Here is a 27,739-nt window from a genome sequence, read left to right as displayed (position 1 = left end):
CCTGAAGAAGGAGTCATGGCTCAACATAGATGAGACCGTGCATCTTATGACATATGGAAGAAGAAGAATTCCACTGCTCGCATTACTTCGTTGAGCAGCATGGACAATGATCTCATGAAAAAATACCGGGATTACGAATTAGCAAAGGACATGTGGTCCGCACTTGCTACAAAGTTTGGTGGTACGTCCATTACCAAACTCCGGTCACTCACTATCAAGTTTGACACATATAAAAAGAAGCCTGAACATACTATGAGAGTACATTTACGGCATTTGTCAAACATGATAAGTGAGTTGAGAGATGCAGGTCATGTCTTAACTGATGAACAACAGGTTCAAGCTGTCATAAGATCATTGTCTCAAAATTGAGAACATATGAAAATACACCTTACCCACAATGAGGGCATCAGAAATTTAGAAGATGCCATACGCCATTTGGAATTGAAAGAAGATCGCCTTAATGCGAGTAAGGCAAATACTGATGTGCATATGGCTGGTTCCAGTTCACATGGTAGGAAAGGATTTAAACGTAAATTCTAAGGTGGATCCCAAAGAAAAGGCAATACTGATAAGGCTCAAGAGAAGAAGAGAAAGTTCTTCAAATACGGAAAAGGAAAGCATCCTGCCAGGAAGAGAAATATGGCAAAGGTGAAATGCTATAATTGTGGTAACAATGGACATTTTGCTCGTGATTGTAGCGAGCCGAAGAAGGTAAATTACTTGTTTGCATAAGTAAGTTATATAAATGTTTCCAGTTCTGTTTTTCTAACTGAGTCTCATCCTTTGTGGACTGTAGATTCAGCAGCAATAGACCACATAGCGAAAGACAGGAGTGCTTTCGTGGAGTTTCGACGAATACCACGGGAAACAAAATGGATATATGTAAGTAACAATTCAAAAGTGGAAGTTAAAGGGATCGGCACATGCAAATTGATCATGCGTGGAGGTCGAATCCTATACCTACATGACGTGTTATATGCACCCGATATTCATCGAAATTTGATTGCTGGGTTAGAACTTGTTAAACTTGGTTTTAATTTAAATTTTTCCAGTACTGGTGTCCATTTATTTTGGGACGAAATATTCTATGGTTGTGGTTATTTTTCTGATGGTTTTATAGTACTTGATGTTGCTTATAATAATAGTAATGTTTGTTTTTCCTTCATTACATCTTCTAAAAATGATGATGTGAATGTATGGCATGCAGGCTTAGCCATATTGGCCAACAACGAATGAATATACTACAAAAGAAGGCTTGTTAGGATCCTTAACAAAAGTAGACTTGACTACTTCTGTGAACATTGCCTCCTGGAAAAACAGCAAGAACCCATTTGGAAAAGCGATAAGAGCTGAAGTTCCATTGCAACTAATTCATTCTGATATATGTGGTCCATGAATGTGAGGGCTAGACATGGGCTGTTTATTTCATCAAATTTATGATTTCACTCGTATGGTTATGTTTTTCTTGATTTCTCAAAAATCAGAAGCTTTATAATGCTTTCAGAAGTTTAAAAACTTAGTTGAGAATCATTTATAAAAGATAAAAGTTCTACAACCGATCGAGGACTTGAATATTTATCTAATTAGTTCAGAAAATTTGTGATGAAATGGGAATAGAACGTCAATAACTATTCCCAGAACTCCGCAACAAAATGGTGTTGCAGAACGAAGAAAAAGAACCCTACTTAGATGGTGAGGTCTATGATGGCACAAACAAACTTGCCCATCACCTTTTGGGTTGATGCCTTATTGACTGCCACATATATCCTCAATCGAGTACCATCCAAATCTATTACTACACACCATATGAGTTATGGACAAATCGGAAACCGATTTGAGTCTCCAAACCATGGGATATGCTGCCTATGTTCATGATCCTTCCCATAAATATGAAAAATTAGGTCCAAGGGGGAAGAAATGTATCTTCATAAGATACAAACAATTCAAAGGGATACATCTTCAGAGGAAACCAGAAAGTGGTAGCATCACTGAGTTTGAATCACGAGATGTCACATTCTTAGAAACCGTTTTCCTAAGAAGGCGAGATAGGTAAAGACTGGTTTCTATATGAAACACAAGACCAGGCATTCTGTTGTCGACAATCAGTTGGTTATACTACATCCCAGTGGGAGCAATATGAAGTTGATGAATCAGTTTCAGATCGTCCATCATTCCCTACTGGCGATCCAATTATGATAGCTGGTCCAAGTGAGAGTAACACCAATCAATCTCCAATACGTCGATCAAACAGGAAACAAGTTCCACGTCGACGATTTGAGATTGAGGGGGAATTTTTCTAGTTACTCCACAGATGACGAAGACCAAGGAATGTAATGAGGCTCTCAATTGCCCTTCTAAGGAAAATGGATGAAGCAATGGAAGAAGAATTAAGTCTATGAATCAAACCAAGTATGGGAATTGGTTGATTTACGAAGGATGCAAAGCTATTGGGAACAAGTGGGTTCTCAAAATCAAGCGTAAAGCTGATGGCAGTATTGAAAGATACAAAGCTCGCTTAGTCGCGAAGGGGTATACACAACAAGAAGGAATAGTTATGAAGAAACTTTTTTGCCTGTTATGCGGTTTACCTCAATCCGACTTATTCTAGCTATAGTTGCAAGTATGGATTTTGAATTGCATCAAATGGATGTAAAGACTGCTTTTCTCAATGGAGATTACAAGAAGAAATCTATATGGACCAACCAATGGTTTTGTTAGAGAAGGTCAAGAACACAAAGTGTGTAGACTTTTAAAGTCAATTTATGGCCTCAAGCAGTCCTCAAGACAGTGGTATATTCGATTCATAATGCGATAATGTCGTATGATTTCAAAATGATAATGAAGATCATTGTGTATATACAAAGAGATCCAATAACAATTTGTTTATTATCATTATATGTTGATGATATACTTATAGCTAGAAATGATAGGGATTTGTCAATGAAATCAAAGGATGGTTATCACTCATTTTGAGATGAAATATGGGTGAAGCTGTATATATTCTTGGAGTCAAGATTTCAAGAGATTGCTCAAGAAAATTAGTATCTCTTTCACAAGAACCATACATTAAGAAAATTCTTGAACGATTCATAGCAAGATTGTAAACCCATAGACACCCTATCCGAAAGGCAAGACTTTAAGTCGTAAAATGTGTCCGAAGACTCACAAAAAAAGGAACAAATGAGAATGTTCCTTATACAAGTGTTGTTAAAGTCTCATGTACGCCATGATGTGCACTAGAGCCGACATCTGTTATGCTGTTGGGTTGGTAAGTAAATACCAGTCCGACCCAGGACAGCACATTGGAAAGCAGTGAAGAGGATCTTAAGATATCTAAAAGGGATAGCTGATTACTCATTATGTTATCAAAAATGATTACACTTGAGAGGCTACACCCGATGCTGATTGGGGAGGAGATTTAGATGAAAGGAAATTTTCTCTGGATATGTTTTCTTACTAAATGGTGGGGCCATATCTTGGAGCAGTAAGAAACATCATGCATAGCCTTATCTACAATGGAGCTGGTTTGTAGCATTTTCAGTTGCAGTGTAAGAAGCCGTTTGGTTAAGACGATTCATGATCATCTGGAATAATTAATGTTGCTATTGACCACGTAAGAATAACTGTGATAGTCAAGCAGCAATAGCATACACTAAGGATCCCAAATATCATGGTAAAACGAAACACATAGATATAAAAATATATTTGTGCGAGATTTGGTGGCACAAAGGAGGTGAACATGAAGTACATATCTACACATGACATGGTTGCGGATCCATTCACAAAGCCCATACCAAGAGATACTTTCTAGCATGTTAGTCTAGGCTTACGAGGGTGAATGTACTTATACTTTGAGTTCCCAAATTGTTCACATTTGTCTTTTCAATATTAAAATACAATATTGTCAATGCTCAATTTAGATTTTATGGAACATCATGAAGAAGTATATTGTATATATATATTATAATATATATATAATATATATATAATATATAATATATATATAATAATATATATATTATATTTAGTTATTTAAATATTATATATATATAGTGTTGTATTTTTGAAAAGCATGTCGGACAGCTAAAGATTGACCTTCTCACACAGGCAATCGCCTCCATTACTTCTTAGGAATGGAATGAACGATTTTAAGCTTATTGTCTAGGTGATAATAAGAGCCAAGCTTAAAATGTTTAACGTCACCTAGAAAATAGAATTAAATAAGTCATAATGAATGTGACCACAAGTGATAAATGATCACTTTATCTGTCTAATTGCCAGATTAGAGTTCTGATGAATTAAAAGTATGTAAGTGAACTCAAGTTAGACATTAGGTATGTCTGAACTAAAATCTGTACAGCATTACAAGAAAAGAGACATGCACCCCATGGAAAGGAGGAAATGCTGTAGCATGTGATTCATACCACATGTGTAAAACATTGACCAAAGGGTAATGAAAGTCAAAATCTCAACTTAACATTGTGTGAGACCCTGATTTTTTTTTTTAAAATAATCTCATAGAAAACCCTTATTACTCTATTCTGTTTCTTGAAAACTTCATTTAATGATTGCTATCTTAGAGTGTTACCAAAGGATTAAGATAAATTCATCTGCTGGGACATTTCTGGAAAAGCAAGTTAAATAAAAGTAGCAAGAATCGAGAAAAGAGGAAGATTACGATTTTGAATTATCACACTATAATCACATGTATTCATTGGTCGACCATAATGTTTTACTTATTAGTAAAGATGAACATAATTATGATACAACGGATATTTTTTTGTAAATGAGATTGTTAGACAATTGTATAAGTAATCTAGGGTATGCATACAACATACAACCTGAGTTTCACAATTCGAGAAGTTATATATTCCTAACAGATATATGACTAACGTGCTCTCGAAGTATGCATGGTCACACAGCATATTTACTAAGGTATGAACCTTAAAGAAGCATAGAGAGAGATAGTCTCATCATGTGTGAGTGGGAGATATTGGATAAGTTCTCATTTGCTTTTATTTAAAACTTGTTTAGATAAAGTCCACCCATGATAAAGGGACGTGAGAAGTGGAAACTGTCAAAGGCAGTTTCTCACGAACCGCTCCCATATAAAAGGAAAACTTTTCCTTTTAGAATAGGTTACTCACTGTCACTCTCATATATTCAAAAGAAAAATACGCTCTCTCTCTCTAGAATTTGGAAAACAGAAATATACTTCGTGGTTTTCTTCCAGATTAACTTTATTGCTTCAGAGATAAGGAAAAGAGGTATTTATGTTGTGTTAATTAAATGTAGTTCATTTATATATAAATGTAATTGCAATGGTGGCTATGATCTTGAGATTATGTTATTCTATATTATTCCAACAACTAATAATTATAAATTTTCGGTGCCAATATTTAACGCATTGGCAGTATTACAACCTTGATGCAGGTGGGACATCGGTGCCGGGCTGGCAAGCGTATGATAATTCAATTAATGTCGCTGTTTGGAACAGTAGCCACCCTCTGCAACACCGTTTTCCATGTCATTGTAGGCATGTTTCTCAGCGCTAGCTTCATTATGGAAAAGATCAGAGGATTAATGTAATGCACCATTGTGTCGATAGAGATATTGTATACAAATAATATTTTCGATATTAGTGGTTAAATCTCACAGGTACAGAATAGTTTTTCTGTAGTGATAGTAGTTTTACAAATAAATTAAATCGATCAAAAGGTTTGGATGGCAAAACAAGTTGGAGGAAGCCTATTTCAAATACTAATCAGTGCATTATTTAAATCACATGATCAATAACAAATAAGAAGAGATGCACCAGGAATCATTTATTTATTTATTTTAGTGCAAACCCTAGGAACTGGTATAAGATCCCAAGAGGACAGGTAATTAATCAAGTCCTCTGCAAGTAGTTTCCTAGATTCAACTAGGAATATAGTAAACAAATGCTTAAAGTTTTATATAACAATTAAAATATGTCGAGGTATAATAAGACGAATTGAAGTATCAGGATCATGTAATTACAGATGAATTGGACTCCAGGTTCCAGCTCATGACAAGAAGAAGAAAAAGATATATTTCGAAATCATGCACACTTGGGAGATTATAAATTAAATGTGTAACCTAGGAAAAAGACAACTCCCAGCTGAGCGGATATTAAACAGATAAATCTGCATGTAATAAATATCCATTAAAATAGAGAAATATGGTTTTGCCAATGATTCACGTGATACCTAACCCTGACAACAAAAAAAAAAAAAATAAAAAAAAAAACCTCATCACCAATGGCCTTTGGCTATTTCAAGTTTGTTGTAACCTAGGAAAAAGACAACTCCTATACCTGAGCGGAAATTGAACAAATAAATCTATATCTAATAAATATCCATTAAATTAGAGAAATATGATTTTCTCACGATTCACACGATAGATATCATACCCTCACCAAAGGCCAAAGGCCATTTCAAGTTTTGTATCATAGCCAACTAAATTCAACTAGTATGCCCCACTACTTAATTAATTCAACTTGAAATGTGGAATTTGCTTGCATTAATAATATGCTTTCATCATCCCTAATAAAACAATGCCACCTATTTAATTATCTTAGCTAGGGAAATGATCGTATAGCATATATATATATATTTCCGTTTGATATTTAATTAAAATTTCATTGTTTTGGATAAAGATGAATACGAGCTTCAGCATTGGTGCGACTCTTAATGCTTTTCTTTGTTGGTTATATGAAGAGTCAGCTACAAACGAAATTTAAATCCCACATTCTTTTTATTATTATTATAGAACTTATCATATTGCTATAGTAAACTTGGATTACTTGTTAAGATAAAAATACTTTTAGCATCCAACACAGTAAACTTTAGTTTTGTAAATTGCAGGGTCTTTTGTGAAAGAGCTAGCTATTTTACTATAGGATTTTTTTTTTTTTTTTTTTTTCAACTCATCGCTTGAGTTGTCCTGCTTACACTGCATGAATATAATTATGGAAATGTTTTCTGAAAGCATGAATATCTATTGCATGCCTTAAATGTTGTTTTCAGAAATGCTATTGGCTTATAATTATCAGTTATGAGAGATAGTCTAAACGTTGTGAAAAAATGATTATTAGAAAAGCGATTTTAGTAATGTCTCCCCCCCCCCCCCCCCCCCCCCCCCCCCAGGTGAACAGGAAGATTGTGCTAAAGAGTGATCTCACTCAAGGTTTGACCACTTGACTTCATTTCATTTGGGTGAGACATGACACGTTTTATTTCCGTTGTAGAATTGATGTTTCATGTCATATATTATACTCATGTATTGATTATAAAATGGAAAACTTTGATGCCAAAATTTCTATTTGAATTTACAAAGAATATGAATTTTGTATGTCTTTTTATGATGAAAAGAAATTAAGGAAGGTTTTATGTTGTTTTAAATCAGAAATAGGTTTCCCAGTTTTCTTACATGACACATCTCGGTCGCCTGAGTTCTATAGGAGCACCCAAATCTTATGGGATAGAAAGGGTTGAGATAGATCGTGTCATTAGACATCCTTAGAATATGTTGTCTAACTCCATTGATGCCATTATATTGGATAGTAGAGAATAGTCTCATATAGTAGACTTCTTTGCCTTACCAATTTTCTTAAATTGATTCCTAACGATTTTCAGGTAATCTTTAGCATTTTCAATTCTGGTATGCTATCTCTGATGGATCTGTCAATACTGTATTTCATAACATTCAAACAAGCTCTGTTAGAATGCTCCCAAGCTTTATATTCAGTCACCTCTGCTCAATGCTCTTATAGTGGGCTGAGTGGGAGCATCCTTACGTAATGCCAAATCCTTGTCATTAAAAGATGGATAAACTTGACAGATTCATGCCAATCTTCTTATTTGCCCTAGTTAGAGTTCTAACAGATGACAATTGGAGAGACAACGTGGGATTGCTTAAGGCTAAGGAATCAACATGAATCAATAAGCATCTAGTGAGGAAAACATGCAATTAATGTTTAGATTTTGACCTAATATCTTTTATTACTTACATTTTGGACTAACAATTACTAATATTTATGTTATCCGCCAACTATGTTTTTTTTATTTTTATAGCCTATATTCTTACAATATTTCTTATTTAGCCCAACATTTTTTAATATTCCTCTTTTGACGAACAATTTTCCAACATTTATGGTTTGACCCAAATTTTTAGTATTTATATTTTGACCTAAAACCTTCTTGTAAAATCGTAATTCGCCATTATTGTTGAAAGTTACCAATAAATATTTTCACACAAATTCTTGACTTCTTATTTGTAAAATTTTATGAAATAATTTTATAAATGGTTAGTGTTATATTTTGTTACGTAACACTAATAATTTTTAATTTAGAAATAAATGTGTGAAAATTAATTTTGAATAAAACCAATAATTTAGAATGGTTGTATTCTCACCTGTCATGGGACCAATCATGATAATTTTTGGGTTTCATAAAATTGTTTTCCTTATTATGGTAACTATTTATGGTGAATTACAACTCTTTACCAAGATCCATACGAGTGGTGTTTCTACCCTGTGGGTTGATCATCGCTTGGTGGGATCGATGCTCTTATGACGGTAAAGAGATTAATTGGATATTTTGTACTTAATGACTTAGTTTTACCATGTCGGTTAACAGGTCATTTTAAGTCTTATACGCAATTAATTTACTTTATCATGTGTTGAAGTTTTCTATATTGCTTTAAGAAAACTTTTATTTGTCGACATGGTTACAATAATGGGATGATTCTTGATAGTTTTTAACTGCGAAGGATTTGGACAAAAATAAATTTTGTAAACTTTTTCCTTGACTGTTGTACTCTCCATCTTTGACAGTTAAAAATTGTCAAAGATTAAGTATATAAAAAAAAAAAAAAAAAAAAAAATTGCCTTAAACTTTTCCCACCCATTTTTTCCCTAAAACTTTTACTTACTTGATATTTCACTCATTTGTGCAAACCTTCCTAGTCGACCTACTTTCGACACTGGAGAAAAGTTCTCGTTTCTACCACTCTCATTCAGTAGACGACGACTTGCTCACTGACTCTGGTGCTTATTCCGTGCCTATTCCGACAGAAATTGTTAATTTTGATGAGTTTTAGGCGAGACATATTTCCAACACCCAAATATAGGGGTGTTTAGAAAAATGTAGAAACAGAACTGAATCAAGAACCGAACTGCTGTGTTTTTTTAATGAAGCTGTTGTGTCTTGTTGGTCTTCTACTATGTTGTATATATACTTAATTTATCTACTTTTAATCTTTTATAGTTCATGGGAAAAAAATATACACAGATGCGGAGATCGATGAAGTTAGAGGAGAATGGACGACGTACGTATCAAACTTTAAGTTATTGATTTTTCATTGATGTCAAAGCATCAATGAGGGAAAAAATATGTATCAAACTTTTGTTGAATGATCTAGTTTGGGTTTGGGATACAGTTGGTGACCAAAGTATAAGCTGTCTGTTTTATGCAAGATTTTTATTGATTGACTCCTCATTCCTCAAAATTATATATATTATCTTTTCTCTGTCTCTTTTCTAATTGCTACAACACATTGAATAGTTAATATCAGGTTTATTAATCTCATTTCTAAGGTTATTGATTATACACATATAATAAGATTAAATTTTAACTACTTAAAATGCATTAACCACACACACACATATATATAATATTCAATCGTGTAATCTGCTTGTATAGTGTACATCGGTTCAGACATTAAAAAGCATAGTCAAAGTGTTCTCACTTCACTTTCATAGCATAAATTCTATCCGCAATAGAATGCAGTTTAAAATTCAGTCGTGTAATCTGCTTGTTAGTATACAATAGTTGGTATTTTTGGAGACGTACAAATGGATCCAGATTAAATCTTCAACAAAATCGGTGACAAGGAAATGTAACCAATTGCATTGATGTTTAGAAGCGTTTCATGTGATCCCACCATGCATTATTGCTCCAATTTACTGTTTCTTAAACCATTTGCAAGTCCAAATTACAAAACAAATTAGGTAAAATCTGCACAGTAGATAATGTGCTATAAGAGTGAAGGAAAATGAGTGAATTTTAAGAACAAAAGAAAATGCATCTACAATCCTTGTGGGAGCAATTCTGGCAAGCCACTTCCTACAATCATTTATTTCTCTCTATTTTCTTTTTCCTTCTGTTTTTGCTCAAGAGCAAAAGATGTACCAAACTTAACTTACCTCCATCTCCACCCAAGTTACCAATAATTGGCAATCTTCACCAACTAGGCAAGTTTCGCCACCACTCTCTTCGAGACCTCTCCCATAAGTCTGGCCCTTTAATGATGTTTGCAATTGGGCCAAATTTCAACTCTTGTCATTTCATCAGCTGACATGGCCAAGGAAATGATAAAAACCCATGATATTGTATTCTCAAACAGACCCAGAACCACAGCTCCAAATATTTTCTTTTATGGATGCAAAGATGTTTTGATTTCTCCTTATCGCGAATATTGGAGACAAGTCAAAAGGATCAGTGTTCTAGATATTTTCTCCCACAAAAGAGTGAAATCATTTCAGCTTGTTAGGGAGGAAGAAATTGAACATATGATTAATAGAGTACGGAATGCATGTCTGAACGAAGATTCTGTTGTTGGACAAATGACAAAGTGCCAAAGCTTAGGCAGTCTAGTTTGAGGGGCAATGTCGGACAAACGACAAAGTGCCAAAGTCATAGTCATTGAAAGGAAACGCTGTAGTTCTGAAGCATTGAAACATTGAAGCTCAAATAATGAGAACCCAAAACGCTGTCGTTTAAAGTGTAAAAGGCCATGGACTGTTAAGAGTATATATGTTAACAGTAGCTCTTCTTCTTTGTAATTAACGAAGATTAGTAAAGCTTGTGCTTCTCTCTGCTCTTGTTGCTCTCTGTTTTTACGGCTACCTTCTCACATGGTATCAGAGTCGTGACTTGCATCGATGGCGAATTCTGGTAAATCCTCTGATGTTCTCAATGACTCAAACAAGATGTTGAAGCAATCAACAAATCGAGCTACCCCAGCTCTAGCTACCAGCCTTTAGGTCATAAATCCGAAGTTGACCCAAAGTAATTACCGATTTTGGAGCTCTCAGGTGTTGTCCACAGTTGGCTCTCACGAACTTGAAGATCACCTACTTGGTAGGGCTTCCTGTCCCTTAACTTTTATAATTTCTGATTCAGCAATTGATCATGAGTTAGGTCAATCTAGTGGTGAAGTTAGGGCAAGTAGTGTTTTAGTTAATGAGCAATTGAATCCTGCTTATATAATGTGGAAAAGAATTGATAAGTTCTTAGTTAGTTGGTTATTGGCATCAATTTCGGAAAGCATGTTTAGGTATGTGTCAAAATGTAGAAGCTCCACTGAAATATGGTTTGCATTAGAACATGAGTTCATTACTGACTCAAAAGCTAGAGCGTTACATCTAAAAAATTTACTTCAGAGAACACAAAAAGGAAATTTAAATGTAGGAGATTATGTCAAAAAGATGAAGGAAATTTCAGAGAGTTTGTCTGCTAGTGGAATGATAATCATTGATGAAGATTTACTACAGTACATTTTAGATGGACTTGGTCCTGAGTTTGATTTTGTAGTAGTGAACTTAACCTCACGAATTGAGTCAAAATTTGATTCTATTGTTGTAGATTTTCGCAAGTGTACGAAATCGTGCAAGTAATAAAGTATAAAATTATGGATATCGAATCCAAAGGAATTACTATTATCAATTACCAATTAAACTATCCTATCACTATTTGATCAATCCAAATTTTATCAAGAAAAACCTAAATTAAATTAACAATTGAATTTAAAAAGAAAACTAAAAAGAGAACAATTAAAATAAACCTTTGGGTAAAAACAAGATGACTGGACCTAGGGCATAGACTTCACACCAACTCTTATTCATATGTATTGATCTCTTATGCTAATTTTGTTAAGTTCTTCCTACAGGTCAAACTCCCTAAATTTCCAATAACTTTCTCTCGAACAATTATCAAATTAACCCCTAATTATTAACCCGAATTATCTCTAATCAGATTTAAGCAATTGGAGATCATTACGCTTTATGGAGTTTACCAAAACCTCACAAGTCGCGGTAACCAATCTCTAGCGTTTCGCTCAACCTATGGTTTTACTACCGTAGACCAACTAAGTATCATCTCTCGATCTCAACCTAGTCCATTAGTTCATTCAATTCTTGGGCCCTTAAGAATCAAAAGCATTAGGAATAATAGTAAAACTTAGGAAGAATTCTTAATAAAAATTAACAATCAAAGATCAATACATAATCAAGAGATTAGGCTACATCTTAGTCCTAGAGAATAAATTTAGTTCATAATAAACATGAAAGAAACAATCATCTTTATTAAAACAATCATCATGAATTTATAAGAAAGGAACAAGGAAAACTTCTCTATATTGTGAATCAAAGCTCCAGAACTTCTGTTACTTCTCTTCTCTACAGATATTTCTCCTCTTCTTCTCACCCAAAGAATCCTCAAAATAATGCTAAAAGACTCATATTTATATCCCACAAGGGTTAGGTTTTGTTTTCCCTTAATTCTATTTAATTTGGAACCCTTAACCCTATTCTCCTACCTAAAAACAGATAAAAAGTTAGTAACTTCCATGACTATGCCACGACACTATGCTGTGGCACAGTAGCTACTAGAAAAATTGTGCTGCAGCACAGTAGCTACTGCCCTTCTTCCTGCATCATTCCACTATTCTTCAGAGATGGTGATTTTAAACTCGATAACGATGAAATTTGGAAAAGTGGTAAACATATGAAATGTAGCCCTTTGAATCAGCTTTCCAACGGTCCAAGAATGGTCTTAATACAAGTTCTACAGCTCAAGGTATTCTCAAAATACCGAGGCATACTCAAGCTAGAACGTAATCTAGAATCTTCTCTTTACTTCAACTTCCATAACTTCTTCAATTCAGCTCCGATTCTTGATCCATTTGTTTCCGCTCGTCACTCATTCCATTGCCAACATGATTCTTCATCCAAGCATAACATTTAAGCACTAGTAGCCTTAAAAACACTCAAAAACACCCGTGATCCTGTAAAAGGCAATTATGAAAATATTAAACAACTTTACCAAATTAAGCCTAATTTCCCACAATTAATCCCCATAAACCACTAACTAAATGTGTATTTCCAAGCTCTTATCAATTACATTGCAAGAAGCTACATTTTTGCTGTAAAAATATGAACTTAGACTTGAAAAGTTCAATACTGTTGATTTATACAATTGTTCAGCTCATATAGCTTTTACAGGCAACTCTATGAGTGATTCTAATTGTTCAAACAATGTCACAAACATTTCCTCCAAACCAGACCTAATCAGTCAACAATATGACAAAATGACTGAACCATGTTATACATCACCTCCCACTCTGATGTCTCTCAGCAATCCTCATTACCCTCAATATCCCATAATACCTGGCTCTCAAACTATCCCTCAAACCTACAATCAGCCTCTGTATAACAATAGACCACCTTATTTTGGGGGAGTGTCATATGATAGAGGAAGAGGACGTAATACTGGAAGAGGAAAACTAATTTGTCAGTTATGCAGTAAAGCAGGACATTCAGCTAGGCAGTGTTATCATAGGTATAACTCTGCTTTCACTGGTATGTCTCAGAATCCCATTGGCTACCCATCACAAACACCTAGTTTGTATCATGAAGGATTATCCTCTCAGCCACACAACAACCAACATTCATACAACCATCACAAATACAATAGTGGTGGCAATAATTATCCATCCAACATTCCTCAGTTTAATGGTTCTGTAGGAGACTCTTATAGTTTGTTAGCTTATCCACAACCAGCTTATAGTAATCAAGTTGGTACTCAACATGGGAACTTCAACAATGACACAAATTACTTTGACAATGTGGCTGCTACTGCTTATAATGTTCCTAGTCAGCATATAACTGGTCAAAATCAAGCACATTTCATGGCTGTGGGTTCCAATTTTCACTCAGCACAGCCCTTTCAATCTTCACCCTTTTCAGTGCTATCCCCTCCACAAGCACAATAGCAATTTGCAGTGGCTACATTTCTTACACCCACTAATCCAGTGTGGTATATGGATTCAGGGGCAACTGACCATGTCACTTCAGACCTCAGTCATCTAAATATTAGTAAAAACTACAATGGAGTGGATCAACTTCAGGTTGGAAATGGTAAGTACCTTAATATTTCTCATATTGGCCATTCCTTTTTTCCTAGTATTTTTTATTCTAAATCTTTGCATCTCAAGAACATTCTTTGTCTCTAAAATTACAAAAAAAACCTATTTAAGTATCTCCAAGTTTACTAAAGACAACAACGTTATTGTTGAATTTGATGCTCACTGTTATGTTGTTAAGGAAAAATTCACAAGAGCAATCCTACTGTAAGGGGATCTTAAAAGGGTCCTGTACTAGCTAAATTCATCCTCCAACAAGCCTTCTTATGCTATTCATGTGTCATCCCCAAATAATTTGTCTTCCCATACAGCCTCTGTTAGCTCTATTAAGGAATCTGATTCTCAATTGTTAAATACTTGTAATGACATTAGGTGTTCAGTCCAGTTAAATGATTATCTTCAGGGTATATCTACTGTTTCTAATAATAAAGGTCATTCCAATAATACAAGTCAGTTCTGTAATAGAGGCCAGTCTTCTTCAGGTCAGACTTCTTTTGATCTTAGTAACAATATTGATCAGGTCTCTCATGTTTTGAATAATAGCACTTGTACATCATTTGTCACTGAAAATTGTCAATGTACTACTTGCTTGACAAATAATGAAGTTTTTGATTCTGACAAAAGTTATGTCTCTAACAAAACCTTTATATCTGATAATTCTGATCACAAACACATTAATATGGATTCTCATTGTTTTTGTTTAATTGCCAACACACAGTCTAATGAGTACATGCTTTGGCACAAACGATTAGGTCATCCTCATTCACAAACTCAGCATCAAATTTTAACTTATTTGCATTTAAATTTTCCATCAAAAATTAGGACCTCTGTTAGTTCCAGTGTTACCTTCTGTGATGCTTGTCAATTAGGTAAATTACACTAGTCTAGTTTTCCAGCATCACAATCTCATGCCATAGCTCCATTAGAATTGATCCACAATGATGTTTGGGGTCTTGCCCCTTGTACCTCAATAGAAGGTTTTAAATACTATGTGCATTTTTTGGATGACTACAGTAGATTTACAAGGTTGTTTCCCCTTAAGACCAAAGCTGAAGTCAGATAAGTTTTTATCAAATTTCAGCATCTTGCTAAAGGCAATTTGGATGTAAACTCAAAACCATACAACCTGATCAAGGTAGGGAATACAAAGCCCTTTTACCATACTTAGTTGACCAAGGCATTCAGGTTAGACAATCTTGTACTTATGTTCACCAACAAAGTGGTAGGAGTGAGAGGAAACATAGACACATTGTAGAGTCCGGTCTTACACTTTTGGCCCATGCATCTATGCCACTGCAATATTGGTTGCTAGCCTTTAAAACTGTTGTTTACTTAATCAATAGACTGCCTACCCCTATCCTAAATAATGTGTGTCCTTATCAAAACCTTTTTAACCAAACTCCTGTCTATGAAGGCTTAAAAGTCTTTGGCTGCTCATGTTTTCCTTACACTAGGCATTACAATAGGCACAAGTTTGATTTTCATACCATAAATTATGTTTTTGTTGGTTATAGTTTAGTGCACAAAGGTTACAAATGTCTAAAACCTAATGGAATAGTAATTATCACCCCCAATGTACAATTCAATGAATGTGAATTTCCTTTTGCAGTCAATAATATGTTTTCTTTCCTACACTCAAATCTAAACTCTCCATCTCAGACCAATGTTGACACTTGTACAAATCCATAAGTTTTAAATTTTCCATGTGCTCTAATCCTAGTTATTATCACCCTTCAGCTCCCATTGATTCCCCTGTAGTAATTGACTCTACTGATCAGTCACCTTCAGACAATGCAGTAGTTGGTAAGACTTCTCAATTCGTTGTGTCTTCTCCCCACACTATAACAGCTCCTACAGTACCAATTACTTCTCCCAATATCTCTTCCAAATTTACTTTTATGTCTGACCCTCTAATATCCCTACTATACCTGATTCTGATCATAAAATCTTCACTGATCACAATCAAACCATAGTAGATACTCTCCCTATTATTCCTGCAAGTTGCTCTTCCTCACCATCTCAGCTTGTTGTTGATCTCACTTCATCGCAAGTTGCTGTTGAACCAAATGACAGTTGTCTCGGTGAGACCCTTTGTTCCAATGAATCACCACCATGTCAGCTTGTTGTTGATCTCAATTCATTGCAAGTTGTTGTTGAACCAAATGATAAATCAGTATATGTGAATATTCATCCAATGGTGACTAGATCTAAGTCAGTCGTCTAGTCCCATATTGTTCCTTATAGTCAAACTGATGATGATAATCATTTTGCACTTCTCATTGGTGGATCTAGCATCATTGAATCTGCTGAATCAGAACATGGTATAGTCTCCGAAGCTCTCAAGAGCAGTAATTGGAAAGTTGCCATGTAGTGTGAGTATGATGCACTTATAGCTAACAACACCTGGACTCTTGTTGCCCTTACTTCTGACATGAACATTGTGGGAAACAAATGGGTTTTTTGGACAAAATTTAATGCTATAGAACCCTACAGAAATATAAGGCCCGGTTAGTTGCAAAGTGCTTTCAACAGACTCCCGGTCTTGATTACTTTGAGACCTTCAATCTGATGATTAAACCAGCTACTAAACGTATTGTTCTCACTCTAGCTGTGACACATGGGTGAGATATTCAACAAATTGATGTTAACAATGCGTTTCTCAATGGAGTTTTAACTGAAACAATCTTCATGAAACAGCCACCTAGTTTTGAGAGTTTTGCTTTTCCTGATGCAGTTTGCAAGCTGAACAAAACACTTTATGGTCTTAACCAGGCTCCAAGAGCTTGGTTTGATCGATTGAAGGCTGCTCTACAACTTAAAGGCTTTACAAGTGTATGTCAATGACATACTGATCACATGTTCTGATCAGGTCTTCATTAAGCAATTGATGAAAGATCTCAATGATAATTTTGCCTTAAAGACACTTGGCTCACTCAAATATTTTATGGGCCTGGAAGCAACAAGAGATTCAGCAGGTATTCACTTAAAACAGTCCAAGTATGCTTCAAATTTATTAGTTCAAACTAAAATGATGGAGGCACATGCATGCTCAACTCCAATGACTGTTGGTGTCAAACTTAGCTCAACTGACAGTGAGCTATTCCAGAATCCCAACTTGTATAGAAGTACTATAGGAGCACTACAATACTTAACTCTTACAAGACCAGATGATAGTTACATTGTAAATAAGTTAAGTCAATTTTTACAAGCACCTACTGAACTTCAATGGCAAACTTGTAAGAGGGTGCTAAGGTACATTAAAGGTACTCTGGATTTTGGCCTTCTGTTAAAACTAGAAAGCACTCTTCATGTTGAGTGTTATGCGGATGTTGATTGGGGAGGAAGTATAGAGGATCGAAGATCTACCAGTGGCTATTGTGTATACTTATGACCAAACTTCAATCAGTGGAGTTCTAGGAAACAGAAAGTTGTTGCTCTTTCCTCCACTAAAGCTAAATATAGAGCCTTTGTTCACACTGCCACAAAGATAGCTTGGCTTGAAAATATGTTTACTGAGCTTGGTCTAACCTTTCACACTATACCAGTAATTTAGTGTGATAATGTTAGTGCTGGTGCCCTTGCATCTAATCCCATATTTCATGCTCGAACCAAACATATTGAGATTGACACTTATTATGTTCAAGAACAAGTCTTGGCAAAGAGCTAGTCATCCAATATGTTCCCTCCAAGCTACAAATTGTGGATCTTCTTACTAAAGCCCTTTCAGTTGCTCAGTTCACTAAGTTAAGAGTCGAACTGAATGTGGTGTCACTAGAAAATGTTTGCAAGTAAATGATAGTTGATTTAGTGCTGATTACTTCTTGCCTTGCTTCTGATCTGGTTTGCGGCCTAGTTAATTGCTCTGTAGTTTTGATCGATTGGTGCCTTGAAGTTCAGATAATTGATTCTTGCTTTGCATCTGATCTAGTTTGTAGCTCAATTAATTGATCTGCAATTCTGATAAAATTTGTGTCTTGAAGTTCTGATAATTGATTCTTGCTTTGCTTCTGATCTGGTTTGCAGCTCAGTTAATTGATATGCAATTTTGATAAAATTGGTGTCTTGAAGTTTTGATAATTGATTCTTGCTTTGCTTTTGGTGCTTTGATATTCTGATAATTGATTCTTGGTTTAATTTTGATCTGGTTTGCAGCTCAGTTAATTGATCTGCAATTCTAATAAAATTGGTGTCTTGAAGTTCTAATAATTGATTCTTGCTTTGCTTCTGATTTGGTTTGCAACTCAGTTAATTGATCTGCAGTTCTGATAAATTGGTGTCTTGAAGTTCTGATAATTGATTCTTGTAGCTCAGATAACTATCTTGCTTCTGATCTGATTTGCAGCTCAGTTAATTGCTCTTCTGCAATTTTGAAAATTGTCTGCTAATTGATCCTTAGAAGCTCAGATAACTGTTCTGGTTGCAGCTCAGAAATTTCCTTACTATGTTACATTCAGTTGATAGATGTATTCAGCTTGCAACTCAGATTTTTCCTTATTATGTTGCAGTTCAGTTGATGGATGTATTCAGCCCAGATACTTGATTTTTTTTTTTTTTTTTGGCAGTTCTACTATTGCAGATTTGAAGTTTCTTTCAGTGAGATATTGCAGCCCAGTCATTTGGCACAATGCAGTTAGTTCCTTCAGTTTGAATAATGGTGTTGATCAAATGCAGCTGAGTTAAATAGCATAATACAGCAACTTATGCAGTCCAATTTGAGGGCAATGTTGGACAAATTCAGCATAATGCAGACAACACAATGTAAATAGCTTAGGCATTCTAGTTTGAGGGGCAAAGTTGGACAAATGACAAAGTGCCAAAGTCATAGTCATTGAAAGGAAACGTTGTCATTCTGAAGCATTGAAACATTGAAGCTCAAATAATGAGCACCCAAAACGCTGTCGTTTAAAGTGTAAAAGGCTACTGACTGTGAAGAGTATATATGTTAACAGTAGCTCTTCTTCTTTGTAATTAACGAAGATTAGTAAAGCTTATGTTTCTCTCTGTTCTTGTTGCTCTCTGTTTTTACGGTTCTCTATTTTTTACAGTTACTTTCTCACATCTGTTAATCTAAGTGAGATGATTTTTGGTATTACAAACAATATAGTGTCTAGATGTGTTTTGGGTCGAAGAGCTGTTGACGAAAATCGTACCAAGAAGTTTGGAGCTTTATTTAAGAGGTTTATGGTTCAGCTAGAAGCATCTGCTTTTGGAGATATATTTCCCTGCTTGGCATGGATGGATGTTCTTATAGGTTTGATTGGTCGTCTCAAAGCAACTTTTACAGAATTAGATGTTTTCCTTGATCAAGTGATTGAAGAGCATCGGACGTCAAATAGTTACGATACCCAGTATGATAGACAAGACTTTGTTGATATTCTCCTTCAACTTCAAAAGGATGGTGATCATCTTGAGATAGAGCTCCTCAAAGACAATCTTAAAGCAATTCTTGTGGTATTTTTCTCTCTTCTCTCTATTGCCCATAAGTATACACACCCACTCGTGGTTAAAGTTTTAATTTCTTTTCTTGTTTTTAAATTCCAGGACATATTTGTGGGAGGAATTGATACTGTAAGAATTATAAGCAGAGGAAGTAAAATAGAGACGAGAGAGTTTGAACTGATTGGCTTGCTTTTTGTTTGTATTTCATTTCATTGTATTTATAACAGATTACATATAACAAACTACAGAAAATTAAGGAGTTCAAAATACATTTTACAGCTACCTTTATCCTATTGTTTGAATCAAAACAAAATGAGGAAAGTCTGGAGATGGATCGTTTGCTGCACCACTTTTGATCTGATCCGATCTTTTCTCCCTTGATTCTTTTAACTGCTCTTCAGCTGCAGCACAATTGCTTGAGTGATCTGAGTTCCTTGATTCTCTCAACTGATCATCAAATGCTCTAACACCCCCAACAAACTCATGGGAATTAGCAAATCATGAGTTTGGTCCTTAAAAACTGGAATCAAGTTGCTATTTGGCCCTTTGTAAACACGTCAACTATTTGATCTTTGGTGGAGATATGTTTCACCAAAATATCTTTGTTAACCACTTTTTCTCTAATGAAATGATAGTCAATTTCCACGTGTTTTGTCCGAGCATGAAAGACGGGATTTGAAGCTAAGGCCAATGCTCTTATGTTGTCACACCAGATAATTGGAGGTGATGAAAGATATAACTTGAACTCTTTTATCAAAATTCGGATCCAATAAGCTTCACCTGTAGCCAAAGCCATACTTCGGTATTCTGCTTCTATGCTTGAACGTGAGACAACTGCTTGTTTCTTGGCACACCAGGATATTAAATTTTTCCTGAGAAAAATACTAAATCCACTTGTGTTTCTTCTGTCATCTGGGTTACCAACCCAATCCGAGTCACAATAAGCATGAATGTCAATTGTTGAAGGTGAATAAAAAAGTCCGTAGTCCACCGTTCCTTTTAAATATCGAAGCACCTTTTTTGCTGATATCCAATGTGAGTCTCTCGGGTTATGCATAAATTGGCACAATTGATTTACTACTTATGAAATATCAGGACGTGTAATGGTGCAATATTGGAGAGCTCCCACTACGCGCCTATATTCCGTTGGATCTGATAGAAGTGTGCCAGCATTAGAAGATAATTTCATACCTAAAGTAGTTGGACAAGCTAGTGGCTTCGCTCCTTGCATTTTGTTGCTTTCAAGAAGGTCGGATATATATTTAGCTTGCTGAAGATAAAGACTTTCATTGCTACGTTTTGCTTCAACGCCAAGGAAATAACTTAGCTGTCCAAGATCTCTAATATGGAAATTTTCCTTCAAGCTATCAATGAAAGATATAATAGCCGAACTGCTTGATCCAGTTATGATAATGTCATCTACGTAGACCAAAACAAAAAGTTTGAATGTATTAGTACAAAGAATAAACAATGAATAATCAACTTTTGATTCCTCAAATCCAAGTTCTAGCAATTGTTCAGAAAGCCTTCGAAACCAAGCTCTTGGGGCTTGTTTAAGGCCATAAAGAGATTTATGTAGTCGACACACGAAATCTGGTTGGCTCTCATCAATGAAGTCGTAAGGTTGTTCCATATATACTTCTTCATCAAGAATGCCATGTAAGAATGCATTGGACACATCCAATTGTTTGATAAGCTAATTAAATTGAACAGCAATAGATAAAACCAATCTAACCGTAGTCGGTTTAACTACTGGAGAGAAGGTATCAAAATAATCAATTCCAGATTTTTGATCAAATCCCTTTGCCACAAGCCTTGCTTTGTAGCGCTCGATGCTACCATCCGGGTGTCTTTTAATTTTGAATACCCATTTATTTCTAACTATATGTTTATTGTGTGTCCTTGGACAAAGAGACCATGTCCCATTTTCCATCAAAGCATCAAATTCACGTCCCATAGCTCGTCTCCACTCTGGTTTTGCTACTGCTTGTGTATAGCAAGTTGGCTCAGATTCAATTAAAATACTAGTTAAACAATGAAAAGGATGACGAGTGGAATAAAACATTTTGAATCCAGGAAATTCTTTTGGTTTTGAATTTCCTGTTTTGGACAGAGTTATGATAATATTTTCTGGTGGGTCTTGAGGTGTTGTTTGAGCTGGTTAAGGGTCAGGAATGGTCTGCTCATGTGAAGAGAGTGGTTTTGTATGTAGGTTGGTTGGGTTCTCAAACATTAGAATTGGTGGGGACTCATTATCAGGTAATAAGGTTTTAGATTGAATTTCGGGTGTTGCATTGTTTTCACAAGCAGTGTTGGAGGTGTTCAATCTTGGGATATCATGAAGTGGAATAGAACATCAGATAGGAAACAAACCTGTCGACATCTTGCTTTCATGGTCTGGTGAAGTGCAGCCTTTATCCCTTGCTGGAAATGAGTTCTCATCAAACACTACATGCCTGGAAATATATATTTTTTCCTGAGTCCAGATCTAAGCATCTATACCCCTTGTGTTGAGCGGCGTACTCGAGAAAGAGACATTTTTTGCTTCTAAATGAAAGCTTGTTGTTCTCATATGGTCTTAGATATGGGTAGCATGCACATCTGAATGTTCTTAGTGAAGTATAAGAGGGCATGGTTTTATGGAGCAGGAAGTAAGGAGATAGATTTTTGAGGACTTTTGTGGGAAGCCGATTTATGAGAAAAACTGCTGTAAGAAAGGCATCAGTCCAATATTTATTTGGTAGTTGTGCTTTAGCTAATAATGTTAAACCAGTTTCTTGAATGTGTCGATGTTTTCTTTCGGCAATTCCATTTTGCTGGGAAGTGTAGGGGCAGGTTAATCTATGGTATATCCCATGTTTTGTTAAAAAAGATTTGAAATCATTGGAAATATATTCTCCTCCATTGTCAGATTGTAGTTGTTGAATTTTAGAAGAGAACAAATTTTCTACAAGAGCTTTATATTGCTAAAAAATGATAAAGACTTCAGATTTAAAACACATGGGATACATCCATGTAAACCGACTAAAATCATCGACAAAAATAACATAATAGCGATAACCACTAGTTGAAGTTATTGGAGATACCCATACATCGGTATGAATGAGTTGTAAAGGCTTGGTAGAGACTAGGGTAGAATCAACAAAAGGCAATTTAGTGGCTTTTCCTAGTTGACAAGAATTGCAAAAATCTAACGTATTGAAGGACTCAGAGAGAGGCAAATACTTGTGCAAACAATCTAAGATGGACTTGGCAGGGTGCCCTAGGCGATTATGCCAATGTTCCAAGGATGTTGTTATTCCTAATTTTGCGGTGAAACAACGCATTTTATTTGAGGAGCTCTTGTGACTAGCAAAAGGATAAAGTCCGTTTTCAACCAGTCCTTGAAGCAGGATGCGATCTGTCTTGTTGTCCTTCACACAAAAATCAGTTCCAGTTAGCACAAAATAATAGTCATTGTCTAAGCATAACTGATTAATGGATAAAAGATTGGCTGAGGCGTTGGGGCAATGAAGAATATTGTTGAGTTTGAAAGAACTATGAGTAAATTTTAGAGTTGTATTTCTAGTATTTTTAATAACCAAACCTGAGCCATTGCCAACTTGGACAGTATCAGCACCCTCGTAGGAAGCTTGGTTCGTTAAATTTGCTCCATTGGCGGTGATATGAGCATTGGCGCCACTATCCGCATACCAGACATTTTGGTCATAGGAATTATTGGCTTCGACAGCCATGGTAGCAACATCAGCATGTGGCAAGCATCCCTGAAAAGAGAAGTCAAAGCGATGATAGCAATCAAGGGCAACATGTCCTCTCTTACCACAAATTTGACAAGTTGGCCTGTCATAAGCTTGCTGATTGGGACGAGTTGTAAGAGAATCCTGATGACCCTTGTGCAAAAGTAGTGGCTTTGGAGTTGTGCTTTGCTGTTTTGGCTTCCTTGGGAGGAAGGGTGCTTTTCCTTTTTGGTTTGCTGCAAATGCATAGTGTTGATCAGGTGCCGAGTTGTGTTGTGCTTCAGTGAGAGTTTCAAAGCTGAGGAGTTTAGCTTGGAAGTCATCGAAGGAAAGAGATTTGTCTTGGCATGCAAAGTTGAACGTAGTGATGAACAGAGTAAATGCTGGCTGAAGTCCTTGTAAAACCCGACCCTAGCCGGGTATTTCCTAAGTATCCCTTGGCCATTGAGAACCTAGAAAACGCACGCCTAGGAAAGAAGTTTATTTTAAAATCCTATTTAAAGAATAAACTTGTAGTTTAAAAACATATATATGTATATTTATATTTATTAATTTAATTTCTAAACTAAAATAAGTTCATTGTATAAATATAATTTCCTTTCTTGGAGTAAATTATGAAATCCGTAGTAATACTTACTAGAACATACTCACTTTTACAAAATTTACTAGCAATTTGATTTCCTTTATTAATACAACATATTTACTCCATTATAGAATATGGACATATTTACTACATTATGAAATAGGAACATAATTACTACACTAAATATTAGCAAAACCATTCGATAGTCATCATTAAAACATCCCTTCATGCTCATAGCGTCCCTCAGAATCCTCTCCCAGCTTCATGCCTTAATCCTTACCTACAAAAAATTTTAAAATATTTCGTGGGGTGAGCGCAAATCGCTCAGTAAGGAATATGGCCATTTATAAACTATTAACATTCATTATATAAGTATATTACTTAGGACGTTACCTACCTACAAAACATGACCTTCATTCTTTGACATAGCACGTTCATAAAACATATCATACACTTTGGACTTTTCTCATAAACATAAGTCAGAACATAACCATACATACTATAACGTAGAACATATATGACTTATGAAATATTCATGTACATGGCATGCTTATTTCTTTTGTCTTTATACTTGATGGTTTCATTAGTCTTTGTTATCCGATCGGATTCATTTGAACCATTACCTTGTTCTTGGTCGTCACCTCAAAGGACTCATGGTTTCCATAAGAATTCCATTCCTCTGATCTTGGTTTATACCTCAAGAGACTCATGGAATTCATTCTTTAACATTTCATAAATTTTTCATAAGACAACTAAATAAGCTATATGCATTACCATTATGAATGCAAACATATGGACTAACATCTCCCATGCTCAATCATACTATATTCTCCTACTAAACTTCTTAACTTAATTCATTTAATTTCTCATACAATTCAAGGAATTTTGGTATTAAGTTTATTCAGGGGTTTATTAGAATTAGAAACAAATGGGAATTTCCATTAAGAAGGTGGATGCCATACAGTTCGTTACTTTCAAGCAATTTTTCCATTATCTTCTAATTCGAATTTATTTTTGGCTAAAACATAAACGTTTTAGGTCTGTTTCTCAACTTTTTAACACTTCAAGAATCAACTCAATCAGACTTCTATAACTTCAGTTATGACTGATTCAGTGAAGCATGTACAGTATAAGTCTCAAAAAGCCAAATCCGAATTCTATTCATTTTAACCATGTCACCTTCATTTGCACATTCATATCATTTGCCATGTCATTCTAAGTATAAAAGGCCATAAAAACCTCCCTTTTTACAGAACCAAAAAGTGCCAAAACATCGTCCAACTACAAATCTCTTAATTGGCATAATCATCCTCCATATGCACACATACACCAATCAACACACCCATTTAAACAATCCATAACCAAAACATAGCATCACACTCATATTAACATAAATAAATGTAAGTTTCATAAACCCTAGGTGTTATCAATTGTAGTCATAAGGGAGATTTTTTTCCTTACCTTAGTATACAAAGCACAAGGACACTCCTCCTTAGCTCCAAATGTTCACCCTTTCTACCTTACACATATAACCACTTATGAATTTCTCTTTTAACTAAAAGATCAGAAAAACTAGGGTTTTGAAACTCACCTTAAACCCTGAAATTGAAGTTCTTTAAGTGTGGATGGTGATCTCCTTTGAAAAACAACTTGAAACCCTAAGAAAATTTGAGAATAAAATACTTGAATTAGTGGCTTTTATGGTGGATTTGAGAGATGAAGAAGAAGATGATATATTTGGGGTGTACAAGGCCGACTACTCTCTCTTAAAACCTTGTAAATATTTATTTCATTGTTTCTCTAACGTGATTGGTCAATCAAAGTTAGATATAAGGTCATTTGGCATAAATTTTTCATATAAGGGCATTTTGGTCATCTCTACCACAACATAATGATTAGCATTCATTTAATACCATTTGAATTCTTTAAAACACTTAAAAATTAAGCAATCCCATTAGGTAAATGACTAATTTACCCTTAAAAAACTTTTATGGATACTTAAAACATATGGATTTGTATGAAAAGACCATTATACCCTTGCTTACCGTCTACGCCATTTAACCATATCAATCAACTTTATGGCCATTCTACCCTCATTTCTCTTCAATGACATCACCCCTTACACTTTATAATGGCCACATCTCGAAATACATGTAAATTGACCATTTTACCCTTCCATTCAAAAAAAAAAAATTACTTGAAAAGGTAAATTTCATACCTTAAGGCATTGGAATAATACGCGGGGTTTACAATCCTCCTAAGAGAAAGCTAATCAGATCTTGATCATCGGTAGTCTTCCCTGCAGCTGCAAGTTGATCAACGAGATTCTTGGCTTCCTCCATAAATTCACTACAAGACCGATTGCCTTACGTAATGGTCTGAAGTTTTCTTCTTAAAAGAGAAATCCTTGACCGAGAAGGAGATGAGAATCTAGTGTGAAGGGCATCCCATACTTGTTTGGAAGTCTGCATTCCATAAACGTTAGCGATTAGCTTCTCAGTAATAGAAGCTAATAGCCAACTTAGAACACAAGTGTCTTTCTTTAACCACATTGTGTAAGCTGGGTTAGTGGTGCCATCGGAAAGAGTTTTGGAGGGAGGAGGAACAGCGCCATCCACAAGATCAGCAAGATCATGACTCTTGAGAAAGACCATAAATTGGACACTCCATTCCAAATAGTTGGAACTAACCAATTTTTGGGACACGGGTTGAGCATTGGCTTGGATAGTAGGTTGAGGAAGTGGGGTAGTGGTATTTGAGTTGGAAGCCATTGTGGTGAATGCGGAAGCTATATTAGGATCAGGCGTGTGCCTCTATACCAGCTGATACCATGTAAGAATTATAAGCAGAGGAAGTAAAATAGAGACGAGAGAGTTTGAACTGATTGGCTTGTTTTTTGTTTGTATTTCATTTCATTGTATTTATAACAGATTACATATAACAAACTACAGAAAATTAAGGAGTTCAAAATACATTTTACAGCTAACTTTATCCTATTGTTTGAATCAAAACAGAATGAGGAAAGTCTGGAGATGTATCGTTTGCTGCACCACTTCTGATCTGATCCGATCTTTTCTCCCTTGATTCTCTTAACTGCTCTTCAGCTGCAGCACAATTGCTTGAGTGATATGAGTTCCTTGATTCTCTCAACTGATCATCAAATGCTCTAACAGATACTACTACAACAACCATTGAATGGGTGATGGCTGAATTTCTAAAAAATCCAAATATTATGAAGAAAGCACAACAAGAGGTTAGAAGTGTAGTGGGAAACAAATCGAGGATAGACGTGAAAGATATCAATCAAATGGACTACTTGAAATGTATCATCAAAGAAACTATGAGATTACACCCATCGGCTCCTTTGCTCTTTCCTCGAGAAACTTCAGCTAGTGCCAAATTAGGAGGTTATGATATTTCTCCCAGAACAAGAGTGTTAATCAATGTATGGGCGATTCAAAAAGGCCCCGGAATATGGGACAAGCTAGAAGATTTTATACCGGAGAGGTTTGAGAACAACCCGATTGATCTGAAAGGGCTACACTTCCAGCTCATCCCATTTGGTGCAGGAAGAAGAGGTTGCCTTGGAATATCTTTTGCGCTTGCTACAGCTGAATATATGATTGCCAACCTCTTATATTGGTTTGACTGGAAGATTGCTGCTGGGCAGATGTTAGACATGAGTGAGGTTTATGGGATAGTGGTTCATAAGAAATTTCCTCTGCGCCTTCTACCAATTTCATGCTGTCTTTGA

At 35.4% G+C, this 27,739-nt stretch overlaps 1 pseudogene; it reads left to right on the top strand.

Annotated features, from left to right (window-relative positions):
- Window positions 1-673: 673 nt before the first annotated feature.
- LOC116141688 lies at window positions 674-27,739 on the top strand (annotated as a pseudogene).

This window comes from Pistacia vera, unplaced genomic scaffold (assembly GCF_008641045.1).
Source record: "Pistacia vera cultivar Batoury unplaced genomic scaffold, PisVer_v2 Contig40, whole genome shotgun sequence".
NCBI lineage: Eukaryota > Viridiplantae > Streptophyta > Magnoliopsida > Sapindales > Anacardiaceae > Pistacia > Pistacia vera.
The sequence above is the reverse complement of the archived record's forward strand: the minus strand, read 5'-3'. Positions and strand labels throughout refer to the sequence as shown.